This window comes from Acanthaster planci, linkage group LG01 (assembly GCF_054643075.1).
Source record: "Acanthaster planci isolate LZ-2023a linkage group LG01, COTS_SCS, whole genome shotgun sequence".
Lineage (NCBI taxonomy): Eukaryota > Metazoa > Echinodermata > Asteroidea > Valvatida > Acanthasteridae > Acanthaster > Acanthaster planci.
The window spans coordinates 21980682-21994927 of NC_141777.1; the positions used below are offsets into that span (position 1 = coordinate 21980682).

Here is a 14246-nt window from a genome sequence, read left to right on the forward strand (position 1 = left end):
GTTTTTAAAGAGAGACACTAAGGTTACATACCCTATCATATTGGCGAGGCAGCATCGAAAAGAAATTTACAACTTAAACTGCCAATTTACCAGTAATTATTTAGTACTTGAAGGCTTTAATGAAGCCATACTGTTTCGGTCGAGATATCGATTCGATTAAGTAACATTTAAGTGTTAAAATTACTCTCCTTCTAAAATTATTCGTTTTGATCAATCTGCATGCATGGTTTGTATGAGGTACTGTCGAAAGCAACAGCTGGGGAGGACTGGCTTGCAAAGTGATTTTCCCTTTGAAATGCAGTTGTTTTCGTTGATACTAGAAACATTCCATAAATGAAATTGGTGTTAGGAGATGGCCCGTGGAGATGGCCGAGAGGTCGTCGAGCGAGGAAGAGGGGGAAGAGAGCGAGGAGCCGACCGTCAGCAACGGGGAGATCGGGCAGAGAAAAGATTCCGTGCCCTCGTATGACCTGGTGGTGATTGAAAAGCCACCAATCAATGTCGGTGGCCCAGAAACCGTAGTTTAAAGAGTGTTTTGATCTTTCCACGGTCACTGCTTTACATGTACATAATGTACATGCCGGATTTCGCAGTAAAAATCACCAACAGGGAAAAGAATCCCTCTGCGTTTCTTGTCAGTTCCTTTGACCAAAACGACGCCGAATAGCTCGCAAGACACCCAGAAAGCATGTTCCTAAACTCCGAATTAATGGTGATACAATTTGCTGTCGGACGGAGCAAAGGCGTCTTACTTGGGCATACACGTAATTTTGTTGTAGCTATAAAGAATCGGTATGTTTTGTCATATTTTGCGGACACGCGCATATGGCAATGCATGTAAGCTTATACGCGGGTATAAAGCCAAGTGCATTATTTAAGCGTTTATCATTGGCTTCTAGGAATGATTTTGTTGAGTAGCTGTAACTTCTCTTCCCAAGCTAATTTAGATCACTTCGTTGTCCCAGAAAACGTATAATTAGTAATTGTAAAAACTGTCATTTTTATCCAAGTAGCATTTACCATATGTACCTTTAAAACTCTTAAAATATGATTGGAGAACTTACTGCATTTCAAAAAGTATCAAGTATTATTAAGCTATTTAAGCTGTTTAAGCTATTTTGTCAACAAAACAAAATGACTTGTAATTAAAGACATTATGTTTGGGTAATGTCCATTGTTCAAATATACTTCTCACAAAATGTGAACGCAGAACTACTTCGTATAAGGAATGAAGTCTTCAGTACCATTCTTTTTCAGTTTCTATATTTTATCAGTATTAACCTGTCTTTAACAGAGACATTTTTTCATCACTAAGCGTTTGTTTTATCAAGTGTAAAAAGTGTAAAAAGTGGAAGTAAAAGAGATAGGGAAAAGAACAAAGAACTCATAGCAAAGATTGCTCTTGAAGAATTGCATCATACACCATCACTTGTCTCGTGGCATGCCCACAGAGTGGCATTCTTTGCAGGTTGATATCTCCAGAACCATTCGTTTTTGTGACTGGATTGAGACTTGACATGCAAACCAAGATGATGATTTCATCGCATGATTTTCAATGAATTGTTCATTTCTTCATTTTAACATTCTGTTGGACATATCTCCAAAACAAAGCAACTTTTTCTCCAAAATTCTTTGGACAAGACCTTAGATAGTTCAAGTAGGCGTAAGGGTTGCTTGGAAACCTTCATGAAGTCATGACGATGTCATCGAATTTGGATTTACATATTCTCATATTTCTCAACGTACAGTAATGCCCTCCTTAGGACGAACCTAAACTCCCGATCATATACATCACATGTAAGTGATTTGAAGTCATGACGACATGATCATTTGAATATTTTGGTTTTTTTTTATATTTGACGTTTATTCAAATTGCTTATTTCCTCATTAAAGTCTAATCCATGTAAAACTATGGATATTAGGTAGAAGTTCATAAAGTATGAATCCCGTGTTGTGACGTAATGATGACGCCATCCTGTTAATTTTTCCTGCTTTTTACATTTTCTCCAAATCCCATAGGTTTTTGTGACTTTTCATTCTGTGTAGCACCTGCAAGTGGGGCTAGTGCATTTTTTCTAAAAACCTTAGAAATGTGGAAAAGCCCTATGTTCTGTTGTAGACAGACATGGAAACATAACGTGAAATGTGTGTTTCTAACATCTCATAATGAGCGAAATGTTCACGGACTGATTGTTTCTTTCTACACGCAATTCAAAATGAAACATTCACCCAAAACTAAGAAAGCTAAGACTTTGCAATTACCATTTCATGCCAATCAGATACATATGTATCCTTATTTTATTTATATGACAAAGTCTATTTAATTTATTTTATTTATTTTATGACAAAACTCTATTCGGTTAAGTTTATTAGTTAAAAAATAACACATGTAATAAAAACATTGATATTTTAGTTATAGAGTACTCAAGAAATACGTGTATTCCTTAATTTACGAAGACGTGTTTATAACTATATTATCCAACAAAACCTCAAAACTGCTGCTATACTTCTCAGTGTCTCAGTGGTGCTCAGGCATGGGAGATGATGACAGAATTAAAAACATACATGCAAGGACAAGAAAGAAGGGGCATTCTTTCGTAAGAATACTATTCACTTAAATTTAGTAGATGCACCTAGTCCAGCACTGGTTCCCATATGTCTGCTTTGGAGCACCTTTGGAGCACAGTACATCAGATTTTTCGTCTAAATGCGCGTAAAAGCGTATAGGGTCTCTGGTTGGTACCGGGCAGTGCACACCGCGTAGGGGGTACTGGTTGCGCTGCTGTTTCGGTGTTGGCCCAACGTGCTTGCTCAGAGGCAGTGTTGTATTTGAGTCAATTACAAGTCCCTGCAAGTCCATCACAATTCAAAAGCTTTTCAAATGAACTGTGACAAAAGCATTTTTTGTCATTGTTTACCGTGTCACTTATGACTGGCCTTGTGAAGGGACTTGTGAAAGGACTCTTGATGGACTCGAATGCAACACTATTGGTGCCAACGTGCCAGAGAGCAGAGGTGCGGCGCTGGTTGTTGAGATCCCAACATGAGATGTATTTTATCTGAAGAGGAGGACATTCCAAAATCAAAACGAGGGCATCAACATAATGGGAAGATAACAGCCATAGAAAATTTATCACAGGACAGTGACATCCAGAGATGAAAATTTCGTTCAGGTTGCTTTACATAATAAGGCCGCTAGGGGAAAACTAGTTGAGTGGTTCTGGTCACCCCCCCCATTTTGCATATTTTACAATCCAAATTAGAACACTAATAATGTAGTCTATACTAGTAACATTTAACATTTATTTCATTTCTTAAGCGCCATTTCTATTAACAATATTTAATAGCGCTGTACATATCAAAGTAGCAAAAATAATGATTACACATTCATAACAGTTATATAAAACTACAATTAAAATTATAATTAAAAGTTACAAAAACTACATGTTAGTTACGGGTTGAACCATATGATTATTGAAACAAAATTACATGCAAAAGACCTTGTTACTAGTAATTGTGGAAGCGGCGGCTGAGAAACGGCAGTCTCGTGCGCTCAGGGAAAAGTCACGATTATAACGTCTTTCTACAGAGCACTAAAATCCGCCTTAGATTAGGAACTAATAGCAAAAATGATTTAATGGGATTTTCTGAAGAAACAAAAAAACGAACAATGCCAGAAGACCTGAGAGAAAATGATCATCAAAGTCGCACTGGTGTACATTTTCAATGGCCCGCTCATACTCCTTGCTACGAAGGCCATTTGTGGGCATGCGCCCACAATTATGAATTTATTAGTGAAAAGGTCTATAATTATGGTTAACTAGCTGGAACCTAAAGGTCAATATCAAAAGGTGGATAATTGTATGAAAACTAGCATAGACCCTCTGAGAGATTTACAATAAGCTCAAAGACACAGAACAACGTACGTAGTTGAAAATAAAATCATTTTATGGAAATATAGCTCAGGAAATGTTCTTAAGTTTTAGAATTCGGTTATTTTTAAGGGACCTGCCGACCGGGGCTTCTAGCCCCGAGTGTGTAAAGTCTGCTGGAAACCCAATAAGCCTAAAAGAGCAGGGGGAGTCTGCCCCCTCCGTCCAAGACATTTTGTCCATATTGCCGCAGTTTTTTTTCTGTTAGGGACTGAGCCTTTAGGTGTTTTAGAGTATCTTTTTTTGGTCGTTTTGACAAGAAGTTTGCGACAGTCGAACTTTTTTTTCACTTTCAGCTTTTTTCACTGCGGTGCTCAATGCACGCGGGCTGGCACGCGTGTACTCTTGAACTTCAAATGAGCTCAACAACAAAACCATGCGTCAGAGGTCTAACTTCGCATTCTGAAATGATAAAGAGTGTCTTTATATGGATACCAAGTTTCAAAAAAACTAAGCAAGGACAACCAAGTTCTTGGGGGCAGAACCCCCCCCCGACCCAGTCCCATACCTTACACTTTTAGGGTTAAAAAAAATTAATTATGCTTAAAATCGCAGAACATACTGATGTTGAACATGTGGAACTCTCCAGGGCCGTTCCAGAAGGCCACATTCTGTGCACTGTTACCAAGCTCCAGGCCCAAGTATAGACCCAAGGCTGAGAAAACGAGGGTGGCGCTGAGGCCATGCCCGAGGAGGTTGATGCTCGACAGGTGCTTCCTGATCGCGTGCCAGAAAGCGCTGTAGCGACGCCGACTGTGGTTGGCCATGATGAAGCGGAACTCCCTCCACATGTAATCCATGTTGATCCCACCGACTGCCAGGGAGGGCAGAACGAAGAACATGATCTTCTGCGACCAGATGAGCAAGTTGAGCACGAGCAGCCCAGCCACTTGATTGGAATTGCAGTAGGTGAAGATGATATAGTTCCAGGTTAGGTGGGCGGTCAGCCCCCAGGTCGCCACAGCCATAGTAAAAGCCATCCAGGTGCCCACGAAGTCTCTCACGAGGCGATACTGGTGATAGGTGCTAGACAGTCGGTCTTTGGACACATCCACCCCCGCGTCTCCCCTGAGCGCGTTGCTAGCTACAAAGTGTGCCACCACCCGGAACTCATTCTGGAACGATCTCCTTTGGGCGTAGACGAGATAACAGAACGAGCCGTAGACGGCGTAAGAGGCCAAGGCGGTCCAGCGGCTCATGAAGGCGTGGGCGTTCCAGACCGGTCGGTACACGTCGTCGTAGACGATCCTCAATACGCCGTTAAAGGTTGGCCAGACCAGGAAGACGCCAAGACTAAGGAAGGAGGCGGCGCCCGTTCCCGCCCGCAGAAACTGCGAGCGTTGGAAGACGAAGTCGTTGTGCAGGGCGACCCAGGTGCATTCGGCAACCAGAAGTTGAGCCCAGGCCATGAAGCGGGTCAGCAGACCAAACATCGGGACCACGAGTACCTGGAAAAGGTAGGTGAAGTAGGAGACCAGGAACAAGACGTTTTGCTTTCTGCCCCAGAACTCTATGATGTAGATGGCAAAGTCGTAGGTCATGAGGCCAGTCAAGGTTAAAAAGGTAAAGTAACATCACTCCATTGCAGAGAAGAGTCTTGATCTTTCCATCTGCATAATGAAAAATTCAGCACTTTTTTATACTGATGCCGATTTAGCGATACGGGCGTTTCACAATAGTGCGCCTCCAAGAGTTTACAATCCGTTGGCTAATCACAATGTGCGAAATATTTGTCGACTCAATGCGCGTTTGGAAAGAGTCGACAAATTATGCGCGTTGTGATTGGCCAACGCGTTACAAACTCTTGGAGGCACACTATTGCGAATTGCCGGTATTACACATGCACACGAAAGTTATTTCTGAGCGGTTTCTCAACTTGGGTAAGTGCAACTGTTGACAAAAAACAAAGCTGTCTGGTATATGTGCGTGGTCACTTTATCATGGATCCAATTCACTGATTGCATGAATCAAAATCCAGCAGAGTCGGACACGATTGAAAAAAGGAGAGATTATATTCCATGCAATTAACTTTTACAGTCACGACGATACACTTTCAGATCATTCTGAGCCTAGTCACCCCGACACACTGGACATGGAAGGCGCCCTCTTGAATATGGAAGCCGCTATCTTAGATAAGAACGTTCAATTCATTGGGTTTTGTTTAACTTTGGTGCACCCCCAATTCTTTGGTTGTAAACGTATTTGAGAAAGGGTTCTTTTAGTCATGGTTTATTGCCATAGTTAACTAATGATGAATTATCAAAGGAGAGGAAATTTATAATAGCAAGATCCCCGATTATCAACATTATAACAATTCTAGCAGTTTTTATGCACAAATCAAAACAACATTGAGATTTTTTCCATGTCACCACAGTTAACACGTAAACATGTAAATTCACTGAATCGCCGTTAAAAACCCAAAATCTAAATTCAGTTTTTTCTTACCATTGGTAAATTTTCAAGTACTGCTGTAAAAATTCACGGTAAAGACCTTGGGAACCGAATATCCTTACAACTATACAGCTCTTAAATATATGATTAGCATTCGTTTCGGTTAATCTCATTAAAAAGTGTAAATTATTTAATTTAAGCATTTAACATTTTCTTTGTTTTTCCTGGCAAATCGAGGGTACTGTTAACGTAATGTTATTTCGGGATTGCATCTGTCATAGTAACTGTTTAGTCTGCCGTGTATGTTTTTCTACGGAGACCCGTGACTCGGAAACAACATCTGATAATGTTTATGTGAGCATGCAAATTTATGCAACCCTACATATTAGCCAATAAGAGTCGACTTTGGTAACTGTGACGTCATCTTAAGCTGATGTCTACAAAAGGCTGCTGTTTGGTTGTTTAATGTTGGCAGCTGACCATATTTCAGCTGACCAGATTTAGCTGACCTTCGCGGAAAGCGTGTCTGTGTTGTGAGTGAGTCAGACCTGGTGTAATAATAAAGCTTCTCTTTGGTTTTGGAGACCTTGGTAATTTTTTAAGAATTTGATTCTAGGATTTATTTTATGACCTTTTCAAAGAGAAAGCAACATATAAAACCAACGTAGACAACAAGCGGGGCCATAAATTCCAAATACCAAAAGCGATCTACAAGTATACTGATCTCGAAAAGCGACTCTGACAAACACCAGTGTGTATTTTTGTGCATGGAATCTTAAAAGGTCTGTCAAAATGTTTTAAAAACTTAATTTTGAAAATGTGGCTTCTTGGTCAGGGATCATTGGTTCTGCTGGTACCCCCTCGTAACCGAGATTCGTGATGTGTGGATATTTTTAGAGCGATATAGTTATAGAACATATATCCAGCGCCGGTTAATTTCTCTCTGACCAAATTAGAATTGACACTAATGAAACCGATGGGGATCAAAACATTTTGTAGGATTTGGAAGAAAGTCAGACCCGTAAATTAGTCTGCCAGTTCGGTTGTCTTCATCCCGCTCTTTAATGGTAAACGTGTCCCCTTCCACAATAATTTCACCGGCTTTTACACTAAACACACCCAACAGAGTGGGTTTCGAAATCGAAATAGGAAGTGGAAATAAGAGATACATAATTTTTTTGTAGCTTCAGGCGATCTTTTACAAACAGTGTAACATCCCACTGAAATGAAACTGAATTTTGATGTGCCATGAAAAAAAAAACACATTATACTTTTACTTTTGAGGTCGTTTCCTGTGGGAAAGAAACTGCTGTGAGACAAAGTCAGGCACTGGTCAAACTAAAAAAAAAAAAAAATGAAGCTCGTGGTGGATCCAGGATTTACAGGAAAGGGTGGAGTAGCATATCTTACAAATAGCATATCTTACAAAAAGGGGGTGCGTGGAGCGCCTAAAAGGGCGGGAAAATCCGAACATACGTTGCTGGAATTTGTATTCTTATCTTGGTGAAAGACTCCATCGGTTTATCAGACTTTTTGATGGATGACCAGAAGACGCAAAGTTGATTTTTAGAATTATACTAGTCGTTTTGTACTATACATTACAGATAAGTTATAATTGAAATCAACATGCTGCATCTTTTTCACAATTCGTGCTGAGTCTGTTCACAGTTGCCTGCTATCCAGCGTGCCGCGCTGACTCTACCCATATACGACGCGCGGTCATGGACTGTTCAGCAACAGGTTTTGGTGCCCGCCTAACTCACACGCACATTCTTCAGCTTGACGCGCGCGTGCATTTGGCAAATCACGACACCCTATTGGTCGAAGAGGCATGTAACGTGCGTGTACCACCTGTTCACTTGCGTTGTGCCACCGCAGTAATGGCTGCTAATTCTGCTGGTCGAATTACACTATAGCGATGTCTATATTTGATTAGTGCCAGTTTCTTTCATATCTTGCATCAATAAGTAGACATAACTATTCAAGAACAAATGTGTTGGTATCTTTTCTGGAAAAAAAACCGATGCTTTTGTGATAAATAATCTTTGTAGAATAATGTAAACACCCCCTTTAGTGAATGGGACTGTGGTTGTTTCGAATAAACGTTCAATTAACCAATCGAACTGCCCTAAAGTGAATATTCATATCATTGGGATTCTTATCCAATCAGAGTGCTCCCTCCAATTTTGATACCGGGTAGCAGGCCTCATATGCTGTGCACAAAAGGGCTTCCAAGCACCGCCGTACACACATATTGGGGAGTGAGGTTGTAGTAATCGCTCCCGCGTGTAAAAAAGCACCGCGTACGCATCGCGAGGAAGGTGGACTACACCCGGACAATTACCGACTTGATTTCAAGTCTACAGATATGTATACCATATGGGAAAGGAGAATTTGTTTTACAACATCCCCTTAGCTTTCTGGCATGCCATTTGCTGTAGGCTACAGTAGTTCAATGTTTGCTAAGTTATCGCATTCCTAGTTTGCGTTATTGTTTACAAACTTAATCGTTTTCCCAGTTTTGACCTCGCGATATTCATTTTGGTGAGTTAAAATAAGTAAAGATTTTACCTTATTTCATTTTGTGTGGTTTTAGTTCTACGTTGTCTGGTCACCTTTCCTAATAGAATGACAGGATACAATCTCTCTCTTTTGAGAGGTTCAGTCAACAAAATCTGGTGAGAGGAAGTACTGAAACTTCCTCGCTGCATGAAAAAATGTCGGCCTCCTTAGTAAATTCATGCCCTTAAATTAAGAGAGAAAGAAAACAAAAGGGTTGAGGTGAATCTACCTCCCCTTTTAAAATCGGGGGATTTCTCTGCTCTCACAACGCCTACGTACTATGTGGAAACCAACGGGAAACCACAGGGAGATGGTAAAGTTACGCAATAACAATAACCTCTGGTGTTAAAATCAACTTGAACACTCTTTGGTGTTATCAGATGACCGCACCATACTTTAACACAACTGGTGTTACTTTGCGCATCTACAAGTGTAACAATACACTGGAAGGTGTTAAAAGTAACACCAAATAACACCAAAATTTTTAACACCAGTGAAAAGTGTTGGTATAGTCCTCTGATAACACTGGGGTGTTATATTTTACACCCGAGTTTTTTTGCAGTATGGTAATTCTTTAATGGACTAGGAACAGTTTGAAGTAAAATTACCAAGAATATTTAGTTATTCCAAGTTTTTGGAGACGTTTATGGTTAAAAAATATTCACACAGTTGTCTTCTAGAAAACCTTGCCAAAAACCCCTAAGGCCCAATTATTTATTTATTTATTTATTAATCTCGTGCGGGGTCAATCTGCGCATTATCAGCAAGAAACTGCTGAAGTCAAGATCAGTGGCTTATTCAGTGCAGTGGGAAGGTGCGTAGGGGCGCGCAAAGTGACCACCTTCAGTGGACACATGTTACTGTTTATATTTATGTTAGGATATGAAAGGAAGAAACACTGTAGAAACAGGCCTTACACGCTCCTTTTACGGTTGGTAAAAGGTTGGATAATACATGAAGTTTCAGAGAAATTCATGTGACCCCTCCGGACTCAAAACCGGAATATACGCCACTGGTCGAGATGCATGCTTAGTAGGCCTACTAACCTGAAGTATGAAATGCACCATAATAGTTGTTACATATATCACACTGCGTGCCATCCAGGTAGCACTCCTCATTTCCAACGCTCTGACTCCAGCTCAGCTGACCCCTGCTCAACCAGACCTGCTCAGCTTCATCGTTCCCACTAACCTCAGCCGGTCCCTCGCCGCTGTGTACTGCGCTCGACATATCGTTGGTATTCCCGATGCAGTCTACCGAACGCGCGCTGCTTGGCTGGTGGGAGTAGACACGGGGTAGTGGCCGTCGGCCGCACTTTCCCCCTTGGCCAGAGGCGCGCTGGAGGGCCCCGGGTCGCCAGAGGCCCAACATGCACAGGGCTACCACCAGTGGGCGCGGCCAGGGTTGAAGCTTCCCAGGATATCCATTTTGGCTCATCGGTCTCGAAGAAGACACTAAGGGTGTTTCTTCCGTGCTGGCGCTTGATTTGTACACTGCGTCACTGCCAGCCATCTTTGGCTCACAATGAAAGTTGAAAGCTCTACGGTGCAGCTTTTTATCGGAGGATCTCGGGTTTATCCTCTTGTCTCGATTTTGTTTTCATTTTAGGCATTAAGTGTCTGTCGAAATGGCATGCACTGACACAGCACATGAACCATCACTTTGATGCAATACCGTATACCGACTCGGATTCTTGGAATCCCCGCGAAGCGACTGCAGTGGAGACTAAAAGTGTTAAACGAAGCCTAGCCAGGTCAGTTCTCCGTCCATGCATAATGATGAGTCCTGCTGTCCGGCATATTACATGTACATATATAGTGTGATATCCAAGTTATGGTTTTATACAGCACCCGAAGTATATCCTTTGTCATCTGATCGATGGGGTCGTATTTCAAGTGTCATCAAGTTATTCCGTAGGCTTACATTCAACATTGCAACTGTTAACACCTGTTAATGGAGCTGAGTACCGTTGAATCCCTTAGCAACAAGGAATTATCAAGTGCAAAAGTGGCGTCAATTTAGAGGTGTTCTGTGAAGTATTGGGTGAAAGGGACTTTTTGGCAATTCTGGGAGGTAAGGGTCGGACATTTACCCACGGACGTTGGGGAAAATTTCAAACAATTTAGGTTTGGCTCAAGGACCCATTTCCACTTTATGTACCTATTTCAGCGACTCAAGAAGGGATTTCAAGTATCCTCTTTAGGTTGAGATAATTATGAAGGCTTAATATGGCAGAAAAATGTAATAAACCTAAAAGAAATCTAAAAAAGGCACCTCTTGCTAAAATGACTTTTTCAGACGATCGGTTGGTTTTGGGAGTGTTTGAAAGAAATATGGACATCCCTGCTGAGCATGGTTTCTCACTACGTGAATTAGTGACCTTCTTTCCATTCAACAAGACCATATAATGCAAACAGAACTTTCACAATGACAAAGCATCAACATTGTAGCAATGCTGAAAAAGCGGTTTGTTTTTCTAAGCTTGTGAAACCAAGTTTTTGTTTCGCTTTTGTTCTGTTTGAGTGGACGATGTGCATCAAGTGAAACCCGGCACTCGTGGTTGAATATCCTCCTTTCACGCAGCCCTGCTAAAAGTAGTGTCACGCGCAGCGGGAAGTCGGGCACGAAGCCTGATATCCGCAGGGGAATTCCAATCTTAAAAACTATCACAACCCGATTCGTAAGTGACTTGGTCACAAATGGGGATGCGCCACGATTTGCAGGCTGAAGCTGCGCGTTAACTTCCGGTTCCATGGTTCCATGTAAACGGCGATCAAAGCATGCATATGGCTCTGTGTGCAGTAGTTGGCTTGGTTTAAACTGAAGTGACGTTACACGAACACGATAGTGAACCCCTTCAAACTTTTGCTGGGCTCCGAGCTAGACCAAGGGAGAGCTCAATTTTCCTAGCAACGGAGGCTCCCTTAGTGGTAACTGCGCATCGCTGGTTCGCGAATGACTATGCAACGTAAGCGTTGCAGTCGCATCGCTACCAACAAATTGAGCACTCCCGACCAAAATGACCTTTTTTTCAACTGATGAAGGGGTGCTCCTGCTCAGGGCAGATTATCACCAAGGACCGACCCAAGTGGCAACTCTGTGCAGTTTATTATTGCGAAGCAGCATCCAGGTATCAGGGAAGTGGAAGTGATCTTGAAAAAAATGGCTGCGGGATCGAGGTCAATTCGTGTCGTCTTTAATGCTCGAAGTTACGGGATCCGGGAAGTGACAAAATCTAATCTGGTGAAAATACATTTGCTTTCTCTTTTAAAGACTAAAACGCCCCGCCTTTCAACCTTCCCAGATAGCATGTACAGTGAACGTTTTAACACCTTGTCCCCAAGCACCCCCGACACACACAAATCTCGGTAGGGTTACAATTCATTGTGAGATAGTGTGCGATATGGGGGCGCCGGGATTATCCACTGAGGATTTTATTCCCGACGGTGTTTTTAGTGTTTGAAAAAACAATGGACTAAATTCATATTTTCTAGTCCGACACTAGATATTAAGTTAATTGTAGGGGAAAACGTGGAACTTTAGAGCTTTATTTCTTATTTTTTTCCTTCTGTCCTCCGACCCTGCAAACTTTCATGCTGTTATGCTCGTAATCTTGTATATAAAAATGCTGGCATAATGAACAAAATTAATAAAGCCTTCATCACTTCATCTTCCATGCATGTTGTGCTCTGAACACGGAAAAGTGTTTGCAAGCACGTGGCTGCGATCTGTTCCAAGCACGTCCACAGTTCAAAGATTTCCTTGATCTTTCACGTAGTCACGAACTGGCCAGCCATTTGGAACAAGTTCAATGACAAAACTTTACTGAAGAAAAATTCTTGAAGTGAAAAATGTGACCCTTACTGAATAGCCCTTGTCCGCTATTTTGCCTTCGTGCACGGGAGTAACACTATCCTCTCATAGTCTATGAAGCATTCTATTTTCCGGGGGCAAGCCCAAGGAAAAAAAGAAGGTGGATAGCTTTACTACACGAGAAAAAGTAGTCAACATTTACTTAGAAATCCACGGATTCTGCTTAATGTAAAGGATAACTGATTAATATGATAAATTAAAGAAAGGTACGTCTGATTTACATGGGCGAAGCCCAAATTCTTTCCTGGACTTGAGGGGAAAAAAACAGGGAAAAATCTGAGGGGAAATGTCCTGGGCGGGCAAAGCAGTAATCAGCTAAAAGATGCTTAGCAATTAATTAACAATGGGCAATTTTGAGGGTTGTTCCAAGCAAAGTGATGATTTTCGTTCTTTTCATCCCAGTCTAATCTTTTTTTTTTTGGTTGGTTGGTTGGTTTCCCCCATTTTATCTTTTTCCCTGGGGAGCAACCATCCCCTTTCCCCCTCGTGACACCCAAGCTATTTGAATAAGACATTTCTGTAGAATTTTATACCAACATTTTTGCCAAAATGTACCGCTTCACGAAATGTTAGAACCCACTTCTGCAGGACTGGCACTTCAGAATACGCGTGACCCATAAACAACATGTGCTCGGCAGAAGGGCGTAAGCACTTAGACCCTTTTGCCGGGAAGCATGATCACTGCAAAAAAACTTTTTCCGTCAAAAGGACGAAAGTGTGCAACTATTGTATTTTAATGGAAAATGAAGATTTCTTGGCAAAAAGTAAAAAAATGCCCAAATCCTTTACTAAGTTGTTCAAAGGTTGCTTTGTGTACAGCCCAGGTTGATTTTGTAGTAAATTATATCCGTTTTTACTAAACAGAGAAAGTGTGTTTCTTACGCCCTTTTGCCGGGAACATTTTTCTGCCATGATCATTCTTCCCGGCGAAAGGGCGTAAGTGCGCTTACGCCCTTCTGCCGGGCACCCGACGTAATGCAGTCTGCATTTTCACGCAATGCCGGTGGTCATGCGTTCCTTGGTTGCTACGGATAAAGTCCTTTGGTTGCTACGTGTAGTTAGTTTGGCCGTAAAAGGCCAAATAGCTAAAACAGCGAATGTCATTCTCGGCCAATCGAGATGAAAAACCTGTTGGTGAGGTGTTAACCTAATAATAATTAAAAAAGAAAAAAACATGGCTCGTTTACGATCAAGGTCACAGAATTCAAACGGCAACCCAAAAGGGGGGGGGCACAAACTTAAATCCGGAGAGGAAACCTTGGAGATGTCAATAGGGAGCTGCAGCAAAGGCAGTGCTAGAAGATATTGTCAAAAGTAACCGCGCCTCTGTAATGTCAGAAGTGTGGAGGAAGAAAATCTTTATTTACGGTAAATATCAAACACTTATATTGAAGCAATAGATATACAATTATATACACATGCATACAATAATGATATCAACAGGAACGAATGTACATGTAGTAGGCCTACATTTTTTTGGGGGGGGGA

General features: G+C 41.5%; 1 pseudogene across 1 annotated transcript; it reads right to left on the bottom strand.

The window, feature by feature from the left end:
• Window positions 1-1880: 1880 nt before the first annotated feature.
• Window positions 1881-10611, bottom strand: LOC147800534 (uncharacterized; annotated as a pseudogene). The gene is made up of 2 exons (XR_015427985.1): window positions 9932-10611; window positions 1881-5542 (listed from the first exon to the last, which is right to left on the bottom strand). The product of XR_015427985.1 is annotated as an uncharacterized LOC147800534 (transcript).
• Window positions 10612-14246: the final 3635 nt, after the last annotated feature.